The 13,995-nt window shown below is 48.6% G+C and overlaps 1 protein-coding gene across 5 annotated transcripts in view; it reads left to right on the top strand.

The window, feature by feature from the left end:
- Positions 1 to 5,844: 5,844 nt before the first annotated feature.
- HYDIN (HYDIN axonemal central pair apparatus protein) overlaps positions 5,845 to 13,995 on the top strand; it is a 163,725-nt gene continuing 155,574 nt past the window's right edge. For all 5 annotated transcript variants that reach the window (XR_008236684.1, XM_052797258.1, XM_052797257.1 and 2 more), the window contains exon 1: positions 5,845 to 6,004. The gene's annotated coding sequence lies outside the window, so the exon portion shown is untranslated. The remainder of the gene's footprint in view (positions 6,005 to 13,995) is intronic.

Below are 13,995 nucleotides of genomic sequence, written 5' to 3'. Positions count from 1 at the left end.
CTGGCACTCGTATGCACAAGGCAGATAACCTCCATGTCTTTCTGCTGTATGCTGGCTTTCCTCTTCGGTATGAAGCAGCTGGTATTTTGGTCTCAGACAATAGTTCAACAGATGGCTGCTTAAAAACAAAGACACACCCCAAACAGGAGACTTTTTTCTTCTTTTCAAGGAGCCAAGGACTTTAAAGGCATGTGCTGAGGTTAACTTCCAGAACAAGGGCTGCAGGATGACAACACACAATATCTCTTGGAGCCTGTGTTGTAGTTGAGGACAAATGTGTGTGTCCAGTAACTCTAAAGGCAGGTGAAGGCTTTTGTGATCCAGAGAGATGGGGAATCTCCATCCTGAGAGAGATTTAACAGTGCTGGACACATCCTTGTATGATCTGTTTTAACTTTGGAATTATCCGTTTTGTGCAGAGGGGTTGGACCAGAGACATCCAAAGTCTCTTCCACCTAAATTTTTCCATGGTTCTGTGCCTGATCCCACTGATGACCCATGCGGTCTGCTTTATGAGGAGTGAAAGGAAGAGGAAAAAAGCATTATGAAACATGTAGAAATGTAGCGATATTCCCATCTGCTGCAAACTTTGCTGAGGAGCAGATGCTAGCTGCCTTTTCTCTCCTAGATGAATTTATTTTACTGGGAAATCAACTGCTGTTGCTGTGAAGTTGCCAGATGGACCTTTATGTAGACTTGGGGCAAGTGGGAATGTCGGGGGAATTTGGGAAGGCAGGGAGCCTGTGCTGGCAGCAGCCCCCGCCCTGCCAGGGGACTGAGCAGGGCTTTGGGAGGGATGTGCTGGGGAGTTCCTTGTATTGCTTCTCTCTTCAAGAGCAGCTGTTTTGGGCTTACCTGGATTATGACCATAATGAGAGAGGGTTTCTTGCTGGGCATACATCCCCAGGAGAGGTGGTGCTTGATATCTCACCTTTGTTTTCATTTCATGCCAGGTGTTTCTAGGCCTTGAAATTTTGCTGCGGGCTCAAATGGATGGTTAAGTCAAGGAGGACAAGTGTAGGATTAGTTCCCAGGGAGACAGGGTGTGTGCAAGAGTTGTCCTCTCTCCTAGCTTTTGTGGGAGACAAACAGCTTTGTGGGCCAAGAATAGCAGGACTAATGATGGGCATTTCTAAAGGGTTATGTGCCTTCAGAGCTCTCTGCAAATGTCAGCCTGTTTGTCTGCTGCCCTGCAAACGCTGCTTGCTGGGAAGGAGAAATCCTGCTCTCCCAAGTGAATGTTCCTCCCCAACTGCTTTTCAGCTCTGTTTGCCAGTGAGACTGAAAAAAGGGCTGCCCTTATGTGCAGGGACTGTGGATTGCACACAGATGCAGCCCAGCAAGCTTGAAAGCATGGAGGGGCTGGTCTGACCTCCCCAGGGTCCTCTCCAGAGTTCAGAGCAGGGAGGGACCAGCATGTGCCATGAGGCAGAAAAGCTTTCTGAGCCATGGAGAGGAGCAAAGCTAAGCCCAGGGACCGAAGCTGCCATCATAGACTCAGATGTCCTGTCTGAAGGGAGATTTGCTATGTAATCTGCTGCCTCTGCCTGGGGAGGGAGGGCTTGCAAACCAGCAAGGAGGGAGCTGTGTTCTGTTAGCAGCTGGAGCCTTCCAGAGTCAGCCTGCAAAGCTGTCACTGCTTTTGCTCATGGAGAAGTGTTATTCACAAGCTGGCTTCCTGACCATTCTTGTTGCTGGGCTAATTACCCATATCTGCTCCATAAGGAGATTCATAAGTTCCCCTTGCAGCCCAGCTATTCCTTGTGAAGGTTTGATGTAGCTAGCTTGGTTAATCCCAGATGTATCTCTAATGAGATATCATTTGTGAAAGGAGTTCTCAGTGCTGGTGAGACCAGCCAGGAAAAAAAAATAGTTTCCAAACAGGTTTGGAAACCTCTGTCTTCTAGTCATAGGAAAATTAAACTGATGCCATCTTTCTGAGTTCAGCCCAGCAAGTTATTGTGAATGTGTCTGGGAGAAATTAGAGTCCAGTTCCTAATTAAAAAGATGGGAGCAGCAGCCAGGGAGGGCTTGTAAGAAGGTATCTGCCTTGAGGCTGTGCTAAAGAGAAATGGTACTTATTTGTTTCTCAGAACTTCAGGTGATGGATGCTTCTAGAAGGTTCTGGTGTCTGGGTATAATTTTACTTGCCCTGTTGTGTTTTTCTTTAGAGATAGAGGATGCTGAGGGCTGAAGACACCAGCCGGATGCTCAGTATCCTTTCCCTTTCCCTCTTCAAGGTTTGGGTTTTTTTTTTTTTGGTGGGTGACCCAGGCAGGAGGCAGGCAGCTGTAACCTGACTGCAGATGTGCTGGACATCTAAGCTCACAGCAAATGTGGAATATGACACCTTGTGTCTTCTATGGGACAAGACCCTGCTTATAGGCAGTTGCTGGAGAAAAGCTGATGCATAATAAAATTAGACCTTAATTTTCCTGTGCAATATCATCTTCATCGCACTTCTATCCACAAAGCTGAGATGCTTTTTTTCGCCTGCCTTTCAGGACTACTGCAGGTGCATGTTTTAAAGATATGTTGATGTAGCCAGTTTGCTGTAAGGATATGGATAAGATAAGGCTTGTCAGTAATACTTTTTGTTCCCATCAAGTTAGTCTAGTAGAAGATACCATTTTCTACTAAAAGCTTATTCTATATGTTGCTAAAAACACTGGGCTGCTCAGGCATTAGAGAGAGAGGCTGACTACTGAGAGAGAGGATGGATAAGCCTCTCTGTAGTATTCACAGCACTGTGTTGAATGTGAGTTTTTTGCTAGCCCTTGTGACCTTGCCTTTTCCCAAATAAGTATTGCTGGACTTGCCTCGCAGGTAGGAAAGTTGAGTCCCTGTAAGATCAAACACCTTGCCTGGTCCCTGGCAGAGCTGTGATTAGATGAGTGTAAATTTGTGACCTTCAGTGTCATCCCTGGCCCATCTTATGTGCTGTCTATGGCATGGGGGGGGCAGGGGTTTTTTTTCCTATCTATAGGAAAGAGGAAAATGTTTTGGGTTGGTTAAGGAAATGGGGAAGGTTTCTTCTCTGTGGCTTGGTTGCCCTGGGAGTCCCTGTGCTGCTTTGTAAGGGACAGTTGCAGGGCTGTCTCTGTGGTGGAGCCCAAGGGGGATGCTCTGGGAATAGGAATGAAGCAAACACCTTGAAAGGAACGGTGGTGGATATATGTACCTTCCTCTATGCTCTTGGTTATAGGACATCACCTGGGTCTGCTGAGGCTTCCTAGAATGCTTGAATACCTGAACTACAGGCTGTGAGACAGGAGTGTGAGATTCCTGCAGACCCTGCTGGGGGTCCTAACTCATGTGCTGGGACTTTGCTTCTGGGTTTGCTGGTGCCTGGAGGCAGAGACATGCTGGAAAGGCTTCAGACATCATGGCTGTTTCATCTAGCACACTGCTTCTCACTGTTTGCAGGGACAGGAGGGTTCCTGGCCATGGCACAGTCCTTGTGTTGTCTTTCCTGATTGCAGGTGAATTTCTTCCTGACAAAAGGAGCTCTTACTTGCCAAGATTTCATCTGCTCCTGCAGTTTATTGCCCACCTGAAATCCTTCTTGTCTCCTGCTGGCCTCGGCCTTCCAAGAGCAGCCAGTTGTGCTTCTGCCGCAGTGGGGAGAGGGATGGAGTCGGATGGGGTCAGTGGTTGGCAGCTGATGGTTTCTTTTTATGTTTCCATCTGTTCCCTCTCTTCCCTTTAATGAGATCAGGTGCCAGAGTGCACTAGGAAGACTTTTCAATGTGAGAGGAAGTCATAAATGGGGTACTTGGGTCCTTGCTTTCATCCTTGGCAGAGAGAGGCTGCTCAAATCAAACCTGCACCCTCTTGAGCTGCTCCTGTAACAGACCTGATCATGGGAAACAAAAAACTCTGCAGTGAGGCTGACAGCTCTGGGTAGGGTGGGTCTGTCCTGCAACTCTGAGCCTTTAAACTCAGAGATGCTTGTGCTGATGGTCACTGAGATGCAAACCTGTCTGTTCCTGGACCCACTGGGGTGCTGATATTTTAATTTTTTTATCCTTGTTTTTGTTTTTTTAATGTGGCTACTGTCTTGTCTTCTAAAATCCCAGCTGTTTTAAATATTAGTGGCTTGACAGGTTCACTCTTTCAGGCCTTTGGTGTTCCCTACATAGACCTATCAGCTTTTCTGATCAACCACTCTAATTTCATGAGTGGCTCCACTCCTGCTTTGTGTTTTGAAGGGTCTTCCCCTCTCCTTTTGAGGCCATATGTTTATTGTAAAGCTGGGCTTTCATGAGTGGGAAGGTTTCACTCGAGGAGAATCTGCAGATGTTTGGGGCTGGCTTTGTTGCTGGCTCTTTGATTCATGGTAGTACCTGGGACGTGAAGTATGGGAGGAGGTTCAAAGGAAGAACCTGAAGAGCTTGTTTAGACAGTTTGGCTTGGACAATCTCAATGTGGAAGATTTAAAATCTGCCCCTCTGCTCCCACTGCCAAATGTGATATGCTGGGAGTCAGTGTGGAGACCTTGATCACATGAAAGCTGTAGAGTCTGACAGTACCTTCATGGCAAAGAGGAGAGGCTCTTTTAAGGGATGCACTAGGTGCCCTGTTTAAAAATCAGAAAGCCCTGGCTCAGTTTCCAGCCCAGGATGGCCTCTGCATGGCCGTTCTTTAACAAAACTCCTAGTCTTTTTGGCAAAAGACTTTCGGATACAAATGCAGTCAAATACTTGACTAAGCAAAAGGCAACCCAGTAGTCCCTTCTCAAGCAAACCAGCAATTGCTTTGGGGTTTTGCTTGAGTTCAAACTCAGCAGTTGTGGCTGTTGCATGGTTGTACTGGGCCTGTGAAAGCAACTGCCCAGAGCAGGTAAAGTCACATTCAGCTTTGGGTTTTTTTTGGTTTTTTTTTTCTTGGTGCCTTGTCCTGGTTTCAGCTGGGATAGAGTTAACTGTCTTCCTAGTAGCTGGTGCGGTGCTATGTTTTGAGTTCAGTATGCAAAGAATGTTGATAACACTGATGTTTTCAGTTGTTGCTAAGTAGTGTTTAGACTAAAGTCAAGGATTTTTCAGCTTCTCATGCCCAGCCAGCGAGAAAGCTGGAGGGGCACAAGAAGTTGGCACAGGACACAGCCAGGGCACCTGACCCAAACTGGCCAACGGGGTATTCCATACCATGTGACGTCCCATCTAGTATAGGAACGGGGAAGTGGGGGGCAGGGATTCGCCGCTCGGGGGACTAGCTGGGTGTTGGTTGACAGGTGGTGAGCAATTGCACTGCGCATCATTTGTACTTTCCAATCCTTTTATTATTGCTGTTGTCATTTTATTAGTGTTATTATCATTATTAGTTTCTTCTTTTCTGTTCTATTAAACCGTTCTTATCTCAACCCACGGGTTTTGCTTCTTCTCCCGATTTTCTCCCCCATCCCACTGGGTGGGGGGGAGTGAGTGAGCGGCTGCGTGGTGTTTAGTTGCTGGCTGGGGTTAAACCACGACAGTGCCTGCTGCAGTTTGTGACTTCCTCGCACAGCAGAGCTGGTGCCTGCAGACTGCCCCAGCACCTCTTAGCACAGCCCTGTGTGCTGCAGGGAGTTGCACCAGCTGGCCTGGCAGTGGCAAGGAGACCAGCTTGTGCCTTCAGTGCTTCACAAGTGATAAATAAAACAAGCCACTGCTTTCACAGCACTGCTTCTGAACACCTTGGGGTGCTTTGGAGCTGCTGTGATTGTCCCAGGTGCTCTTGTGAGCTTGGGTTGAAATGCATGTCAAGGGCTAGGTTTGTCGCTTCCCTGTGTCCCACTTAAAACTCTTGCATTTTCTAATCTTTCTCTCCCTTGCTTCAAATCACAGAACCACATGTTGGTGTTTGAAAGTGCCCTGCAGGAGAGGTACTAGACCTGCTGGGGCTGTGGATGATGACTTGCTGTGAAGCCAGGAGCCAAGGAGACCAGTCCTACTGCAAATGGAGCTGCAAAGTGACACCAGAAGCTGCAAATGCCAACCAAGCTGTTGTGGACCAGGTTAAGCATGTGAGGGGTTTTTTTTGTTTTTCTTGGCCTGGAGAAGTTAGAGGGAAGGACTGCTTGTGGCATTTAGCGTGGTCCTTGGAGCTGACCATGGGAGGATCTTGCTGGGCTATGGGTGTGCAGGTATTGCCATGGTTTTAAATGCCTGTGATGCCAAGTAGTAGAAAGCTGCCATGTGCTTAGGCTCTGAAGGAGGTTCTGTATCTTGGATGGAGAAGAGGAGGGCCTGGTGCTCCCCAGCCTGTGGTGCCCATGGCACTGGGTGGGATGGAGAATGCCCTGGCAGGACCCTGCCAGCTGAGGAGAAGAGCTGGGTGTGAAGGAGGAGAGATTAACCCCTGCTCTGCCTCTGTGACTGTGAAAGACCGCTAAGCCCTTGTCCTACAGCGTGGTGGTACTGCAGCATGTTTCTGTCCTCAATATCAGGGGGACTCAGATGGTTTTTAGTTGCCAGAGGCAACACGAGGCCAAGACAGTTGGGATTACGGTAGTGTCAGCACCAGGAACAACTACCAAACCATCCTGTAACTGTGTAGGTGATCAGTGCCCTTGACATCTGTCTGCTTTCTTGTTTAGGCTGAGGTGCTATGGCAGTACCTTGCTGAGTCAGGCCTGAACCTCCATCCAAAATCTACCCATCTTCCTGTGGCATTGTCTCCTGGCAATCACAGCCTCAGTTACTGCCTTGCTAACCTTCATGTCAGAGATTCCCCTTGAACTGTGATTAACTTCTTGAGGCTTTTAAATTTTCATTTGTGTTTACAGAAAGACAGCTGGCTGGATTAAATGGTTTCATAGTATTAAGGAAAAAGAAAACCTAGGGGGCCTTACACTTGTTGGGGTCAAGGACTTTGCTTTGTTTTAAAAAGTAGTGGGGGGCTGCACAGCTAATGTCAAGGTCTCCAAAATGTAGGCATTTGAAATATTGTCTTGATTTAGAAAAGGAGTACAGAAGCAGTTCAGGGTTTGGAAGAGACATGTAAACGAAGCAAAAAGTGAGGAAACAGAATGATTCCCAGCATGGGAATAAAAAGGGAGAAAGCAAACTCAGGGCTGTGCTTTGAGGTCTGTGCTACAAAAAAAAAAAAAAAAAAAATCAATGTTCTCCCCTGCGATGTGGGATTGCATTGCTCAGAGGAAGGCAGGGGAAACATGGCTAAAAGGAGCCAACTTTATTTTCCTTCTTTCTCAGAAGGAAAGAAATATGAACGCTGCTTGAACTAAAGAGGACTATGGGCTGCATATTTGGGATTTCATGAGGTTGCAGTTGGGTAAGTGATCTCACTGCAGTTATTTGGTAGGAAATGTTTTGACAGCATCTAAAATGATTAAGTGTTGCAGTCAGTCCTTTCTTTAACCCAGCACTGGAGTTCTTCCTTCATGGATTAAAATGGGGATAGTGAATGCTCCCATCTGCATCCCTGCGATTGTGTAAGCTGACTGTGACAGCACTTCCCTCCTCTCCCTGGATCCTCATTGCAGCCTTTGTCTTTGCCTTTGCTGCAGCTCTGTGTCCTCTGCAAGACACCAAACGTGTCCAGTTATTCTGTGGGTTTGATCTGGTGAGTGCAGCAATGGCAACAGGAAAGATGTTTCTGATGTGCCTGTTTCAAACCTCCCCAGGGTCTCCGGTTTTGGGGTTCAGAAGCTAGCGAGTGCCTGTGCTGTCAGGTCTCATCTCAGAGGCTGCAGCTGGGCTTTTGGGGGAATACTGGCTGATAGTACTCTGTGTCCATCTAGCACTGCAGCAAGAGAGGTTAATAATGCAACATGCCTGCCTGTTGCCCTTGGCTGTATGCTCATTTGTTTCTGCAGGATGATAAGAGCTATGTAAACAGCATTTCCCAGGGGATGGGTGGAAGGATTTTCAGCCCTGTAGAGGAGCTCCCTGCATGAACTAAGTTATCTGTGCCTCTAAAGAGAGCAGGGCCCAGAGCCTGGTTTGGTCAGACCCTGCTAGGATGGAGAAGGGTGGCTTGTCTGAAGTGCTGAGGTGGCTGGCTTGCTTCTGTGCTGGGCTGTGTGCAAGTGTGATCCCCCCTCTGCTTCCTTGGGACTAGCTGCAGTCTGTGCTGTTTGAAATGTGTCCCTTGAGTCAGAAACGCGGGCAGCCGACTGAGAGCCAAGTGCGAATCGGGAATGATGGCTCCAAGCTGAACTTGATGGTTACAGTTGGATATTGTGAAGGAAAACAGGTGAGCTCATGGGGCAGAGAGGGTATTGGCAAGGGAAGAGGGGCTTGTTGGTCCCTGTGGGAGCAGAGATGGGGATGTACAACCCTAGGAATGGAGAGGGGGTAGTGGTATAAACCCTGTACCTTCCAGAGTCCATGGTCCTAAGCATCTGTGGTAGTGTGAATTTCAGCTTCTGGGGTCTCTTTTGGAAAGTATGGGTCTCCCCTGGGGGAGATGGCTGATGCTTCATTCTGTGGCTTGCAAGCCTTCTTTGAACTGATAAGCCTTGTCCTGAGGAAGAAGCCTGGAAGAGACTTGGTCTTCCTGCCACTTCCCTGTCTCAGCTACACTTGTGTATCTGGGCAGCAAGCTCTGTGAGAGGGATGGTCTGTGTTATGACTTTTCCATCTCCAAGCATGGTGAAGCCCAGGACTGGGTCAGAAAGCGGTGGCTGCAGTCTTCTACATCCTGCAGGGTGTCCTGAACTGTGTGTGTAGCCTTGCAAATTAGGTACACCCATATTGATTTTAATTTCAGGTTTAAAAATGGCAGCTTGGCAGGGCTGCCTGGTGTCTGTAGCCATCAAGAGCTATGGTTATGGTGAAGAAGCTACAAGACATGCTGGCTGTGGCCTCCTGCTCCTCAGCTGTCAGCAGTCTGGCTAGTAGTGTACACCTGCAGTGATATCTCCCCACGGTGTTCTCTGGGAATGCAGTGCATTCCTATCCCTGAAAGTCCCCATTAGCTAGAAAAAGTAATAATCTGCAGTATTCACCTTCCCTGCTATCAGAAATTAAGCAGCTTTGGCAGAACGTGTGTGTTTTGCAAAACACTGGAGCCCCCCAAGGGCTTTGTGTGCAAAAGCTGAGAGAATCAAATAAAGTTGCTTTTTGCAGAGAGCACTGGTTGCCTTCTGCTTGATCACCAGGGTCTCTGCAGCTCCCCTTTTATAGGGCTGCCTCAGCTGTTCCCTGCTGCCTGCAAGGATTTTGTCTGGGTGTTTAAGGCCCTGGCAAAGGGAGTTGGCTTGCTCTGGGCTGGGAGCAGGTTTTGTGAGGGTTACCCAGGCTCGCTCTCTAGCGAAGGGCACTGCAGGGAGGCTGAAGAGCCTGGCTGAGCCAGGGATAGAGCTGGGGCCCTCTGGGTCCTGTGCTTTTCTAGCCTGGGTGGTGGAAATTAGCTCCTGCAGACTGTCTTGGTGTGCTCTTACCAAGTGGTGACCTCTTAAATGCTGTAATTTGGAATTTCTACAGTGATAAACCATGTTGCTGTGTGTGCTGGTGTAGTGGCCCTCGAGCTGATGGGCTTGGATATGGCTAGCCTAGTGTCTGGCAATAGCAGATGGAGATTTGCCTGGAGCTGAAATAAGTGAGTTATGTGTAGGAGTTGGGATGTGGGAAGAGGATCCAAGGAGAAAAAGGCTTTGGAGTCAAGGCATATGCATAAAAAAATTTCAGCATATGTTTCTCTCTGTCCATCATGTTTGAGCTCCCCTGTCCCAGGCTTCTCTTGTACTGTGAACTCTGATGTACTTTGGATTGAACATGTCTAGAGGAAAAAAAACCTGCCTAAACTTTGTGCAATAGCTGTAAGATCTTGATGGGTCTTAATCTATACGAGAAAATACATTGAAATAGCCAGGCTATGGTATCCATATCACAATGTCTGCCTGGTAAAATGGGGGTGAGTAAGCTGACCTTTGCTGATCTGAGGCTCATGAAGGAAAGCAGTGGCTGGGAAGAACTGCAGGTCACATCTTGCCCTGCTTACCTGACCTCAGAGGTCTGCATTTCCCTCTGTCAGTTAATGACTTGCTCATCTCTGTAGCAGCATCAGGAACATAAGGAAAAAATGAATTGGCCTATAGGTAGCATGAGCCCAGGTCGTGTTCATGCTGAAGGCACCAGAGGGTGATGTGCTGCATACCAAGGTGACTTTTTATTGCATGAATTTGTATTTTTTTTTTTCTCAGTCCTTGGAAGAGACTGTATGCTGAAAATCAGGCATTCCACTATGTACCTTACCTGTGACACAGGGTGAGCCTTGCCCGAAGGCTTGCTGTTACCCAGAAGTACAATGTGCATGCTCCCAGGTGAAGTGCATTAATGACTATGGGTTATTTAGGCAGGAGCCTTTTTGTTTGAGAAGAGCTGTGGGGAAGATGAATAGAGGACATGTTCTTTTAGATAATTATTTCACACTTTGCAGTCCCATGGCATTTGCCCAAGGCTCAGAGTTCCAGGTGTCTTGGACTGATTCTTAATGAAATACTGGTGATGCTCACTAAGAAGCAGGAATTAATCTCCAGATATCTGATTTGGAAGTGCTCTTTTTACCATCTTATGCAATGTCATTTTTCCACTGATCTCATCAGCCAACCAATCAGTTCCGTTCTCCTAGTTGCAGAAGCATCTCTGGCCTTGGAAAGAACATAAGGGATTTGAGCAAAACTCAGCAAGCACTGAGCTCCCTTTAGCCCTGTGTCAGACCCTGTGCAAGAGCACTGGGCAGAGGCACTCAGGTGAAATGCATCTGTTTGAATGGACCACTGGTGTGCCCAGTGAGGGAGCTCAGAGCCCATCCAGAGCTCCTCAGGGAGGGGGAACCTGGGTTCAGTAAAGAGTTTAGAACTGGGTGTGTTAGGCTGTGCTTATTGGGGTTTACTTATTACAGTGCTTCCCTGAGAATGACAAGGTCAGTCATGCTGGTTTGTGTATTGGTGTCAAGCCTGTGCTGAGAGCCCTGCCATGGGCAGGCTGGGAGGTGCAAGATGCCAGCAAAGCAGGTGAGCTGGTTGAGCTGGGATCCAGATTATGACAAAGTGTGCAGGAGAGAAAAGCAGATAGTCCCTTCTGAGGGTGGTGCTGGCACCTCTGTGAGTTGTGTGTGACTTGATTTTTAGGATATATGGACATATAGGTTCTTTCCAGGTGGTGCATGGCTCTTCATCACCAGTCCTGCATGCTAGCTTGCTTGCTTAGACCTAGGAGAAACGCTTTGGATTCTGCCATGAATTTCTCTAACCGCTATTCTGTTTCAGGATAACACACACAGTGATGTGGCTGTGCTGAAGCTGGGAGGGTGTGTTAGAGGCAGTTTCACTGCATGCTTGTTGTGGTTATTGTATGCTTTCCCTGAGCTGCTGTTAGTGCTTTGAGATAAGGCACTGCTAGCCAGGCACCTCCAGTGTCTGTGCCCCAGCAAATATGGGGAATGCAGCTGGTTTCTGTTATCCTGGGGCAGCAGTAATACTGCTGAAGCTGTGAGCTTTTGAAGCAGTTTGGCAGGCCTGGGCTCCTGTGATGCATTCAGGGTCTCCCCTCCACTGAGCCAGCAGATGCTGTGCTGGAGTAGGGGGACTGCAGGCAGACACCGCTCCTCTGTGAGGACCGGGTGGGTGCTGAGCATCCATGTCCCCTCTGCCTCCATGTCCACCATCACATCCGGAAGCTGCCACTGCCTCCTCCCCTCTCAGCGTCCCCGCTGTTGCCATGGTGGTGTTGGGGCTGGCCAGGAGGCCTTGTTGCTTCCGGAACGAGGGCAACAGCCTGGCTGGTTGCAGGGATCCAGTGTGTGAGTGTGCCCCTGTGTCCCCCGCGGAGTGGGAAAGGTGGGGGATACTGGTGACCACCCTCGTGCTGGGGTGACGGTGGCTGCGTCCCCTCCCTGGCCGAAATATGGAGGGTGGCTTTTGGTGCCGGTGCTCCCAGGCTGCTCAGCCTCAGGAGGGAGGGCTTGGGAGCAGGGCTGAGCAGAGACCCGGGGCTGCGGGGGGAGCTTGGAGGGGGGTGACACCCCCTGCCCCACACAACAGAGTTGGGGGCATCCCTTGTGCAAGAGGGGGGAGAGAGACAGGGGTGTGCCTGGGGCAGGGTGACCTTGGTCCTGCCAGACATCTCCTGACAATGGGTTGTGCTCATCCTCCTGTGGGATCTGTTTCCCTGCAAGGAAGCCACTTTTTGGGGGAGGATTTTAGGGGGGAGGTTGCCTGTGGAGAGAAGTGGGGGCTCTTGTGCTGGGTGAGAGGCGCCTGGAGGCTGCAGCACTTTCCATGTTGGGGACTGGGAGTTGGAGCCAGCCCCTTCTTCCTGCTCCACTATGCCGCCGCCCCCCCCCCCCCCCCCCCCCCCCCCCGAGCTGGATATGGAGAAAGCTTTGCTCCCTGAAATAGAAACTTCCTAGATTTCTTCATTTCTTCCCATGGGATGCGGATGTGACTGCATCCAGGCTGTGGGTTAAATGTGGAGGGGATGGAAGCTGCCTGCCTTGCTGCTGCTGGTCTTGCCCTCCTCGTCTTGCACGTGTGCTTTTGGATGTTTTGGCCTTAAATTTTTGTGTTGCCCAGTCTGTAAATGAGGGATGAGATTATTTATTCTTGCTTTGTCTGTAAAATGCTGTGAAGGCTTATGATGAAAAATGCAACAGATGGCCTAGGTAGAAGTGACTGCAAAGCTAAATCACCTGAACTATCCTTTCCTTGCATTTTAAATCCATAGGTGATTTTCTGAGAGGCAATTCCTGTACGCATCTAGGGAAAACACAAAGGCTAGGCTACTCCAGGAGGGTGCAGGTTACTCATAACAGGTTGTCCAGCCTTGCCCCTTAACTGAAGGATAGGTAATAACTCCGTGAAGCCAAAGCTTGCTCTGTAACACCTTGGGGTTACAGCCAGTGCTGTAGTATTACAGTAATGATCGAGTAAATACAGAATATTTACTGTTTTGGTAGTCAGTAATGTGCATGTGTGCTGGAGAAGCAGGCATGAGGCTAGCGCCAGCCAAGGTCAGGTTGGGGGGTTGTACTCCTGTTTCTGCTTTTGGCTGGTTACCTGTCTCCAGTTTTGTGTCTTTGAATTTAATTAATGTTTATGTTCTTCCAGAGATTAAAACTCCTTTGTGAGAACTGGGCGTGAATACACATAACCCTACCTGAGAAGGTTTTGAAGATTGAGATTAAAACAGCTTGGTCTGGATTGAGGTTCATAGGAGCATTTCAGACAACTCCACTGGTGCCTGACCTCTCACGGTCCTGGCTGGTGAAGGCAGCTGGTCAGGATGTGAATATCGTGCAGCCTGTGCTGTACACTGCAAATTGATGCTGCAGAAGCTAAGAGATGGTTCAGAAAGGGAGAGTGGGTGGTTTTTAGGTAAGCTGGCAGTGTCTCTTGTTCCAGCTTGGGTGCAGTTAAATGGTGGATTAACAAATCATTGCGTATCAGCAGAATGGAGGTTACTGTTCATATGCTTTAAGCCCCCGGGGAGTACAGAATTGTTCATTTCATCTTACACTAGCCTGCAAAGGAGAGCTAAGTGGCATGTCCAAGCATTTGCTGCGGAGTAAGACATCGCATGTGGAAACAATCTGATATCCATAGGAGTCTTCCTATGATTTCCATTGATTTTGGATCAGGTCTTGACGGTAGCCACTAAAGAGCAGTACTGCTTTGCTGAACTGCTACTCTGGATTCACTGTTGTAGAGTCAGCTCCAACCCTGTTGCTTCTGACCTGGGGACCCATTAATAGTCCTTTGGTTTCTGCTTTTCCACTTCAAAGTTGCTAGTGGCATGGAAGCTCTGATGCATTGCAAACCAAAATGAAAGTGCCCTTGTTCTCATGGGGGACTTCAATTTACCATACGTCTGCTGGAAATGCAGTACAGCAGAGAGCAAACAGTCTAGGAGGTTCCTGGAGTGTGTGGAAGATAACTTCCTGACACAATTAGGGAAGGTGCCCTGCTGAACCTGTTGTTTGTGAACAGAGAAGCACTTGTGGGTGATGTGATGGTTGGAGGCCATCCTGGGCATAGCGATCACGAAATGA

The sequence above is a fragment of the Harpia harpyja genome, chromosome 9 (genome assembly GCF_026419915.1).
Source record: "Harpia harpyja isolate bHarHar1 chromosome 9, bHarHar1 primary haplotype, whole genome shotgun sequence".
NCBI classification, from domain to species: Eukaryota; Metazoa; Chordata; class Aves; order Accipitriformes; family Accipitridae; genus Harpia; species Harpia harpyja.
This window is presented reverse-complemented; position numbering and strand designations above follow the sequence as displayed.